This window comes from Anastrepha ludens, chromosome X (genome assembly GCF_028408465.1).
Source record: "Anastrepha ludens isolate Willacy chromosome X, idAnaLude1.1, whole genome shotgun sequence".
In the NCBI taxonomy this organism is placed as follows: domain Eukaryota; kingdom Metazoa; phylum Arthropoda; class Insecta; order Diptera; family Tephritidae; genus Anastrepha; species Anastrepha ludens.
The window spans coordinates 34,064,910-34,065,967 of NC_071503.1; the positions used below are offsets into that span (position 1 = coordinate 34,064,910).

The following is a 1,058-nucleotide window of genomic DNA, read 5'->3' on the forward strand; positions in this document are numbered from 1 at the left end:
GGGATAATTATAGGTTCATTATAATATTGCTATAAAGTTCATATTTTATTTTCTTCATTTTATTATTATTCATCCTCAATGTTTTCAATTTCAACAAATGATACGAGTGGCTTATGATAGATAAAATATGATACAAATGCTCTGGTTTCGATGTTGTCAAAAACAATACCCAAACGGACCGAAGAAACAGACTTACAAATTTCTTCCATTTTCGTCTACTTGTATTCGTATAAAAATTTATGTCTCTTCCCACCAAAGCTAAATGTATCAGTATATTTCTTCTTGTATTTATTCAAGGCCGAAATCGCGGCGGTACTGCAATACCGGGCCAACCCGTGGCAGAGGTGGAGCAAGCCCTTAAAACACTCCGCCCATTTCCAAAAATCAGTTTAACATTTGTTGTCCTCCGACGGAGGATCTATCAGATGTTAAGCTGATAAGAACAGATACCACACTACCTAGCCAATAGATTTTCTAATAAACCTTTTGAGAATTACACGCTCACAAAAATTATTTATATCAACATATAATATAACGCTTCGTAACTAAATAACTTTTAGGCCAGCGCCGACAGCATGGCGCGGTAGCCGAGAGACTAGCAATGTGAGCTTCGTATCCAAAATCCTTGGTTCGAATCACAAGAAAAAATAAAAGTTATTTAGTTCGTCGCTACGTTTATATCAACATATAATATAACGCTTCGTAGCCAAGAGGGTCGCTTTTTCGTTTCACTTTTTCTCAAATCACTCCCAACGATTCTAAAGAAGTTTTCACTTCAAAAATTAATTAAAAAAAAATTCTTTTTCTTTGTCAAAAATTAGTCAAGACCAGTGTTTTACCGTCCTTATTGTTAGGATTTACGAAAAATTTTATTGCTAAATAAATCTACCTAATATTTACGATTATTTTTATGAGTCCAATAATGCGAATTATATGAATATTAATAATTCAAATAAATATTCTACAAAAAAAAGACAGTAAATCATATTTTTCTTATTTTAGCCATATTGCCAACTTGAAGATCTTTCCGGGTCCATTTAATATCATCCTATCGGTCC

General features: G+C 33.0%; 1 non-coding gene across 1 annotated transcript; it reads right to left on the reverse strand.

Annotated features, from left to right (window-relative positions):
- Positions 1 to 288: 288 nt before the first annotated feature.
- Positions 289 to 482, reverse strand: LOC128870518 (U2 spliceosomal RNA). Its single transcript, XR_008455397.1, has one exon. It is a non-coding gene; the product is annotated as a U2 spliceosomal RNA (small nuclear RNA).
- Positions 483 to 1,058: the final 576 nt, after the last annotated feature.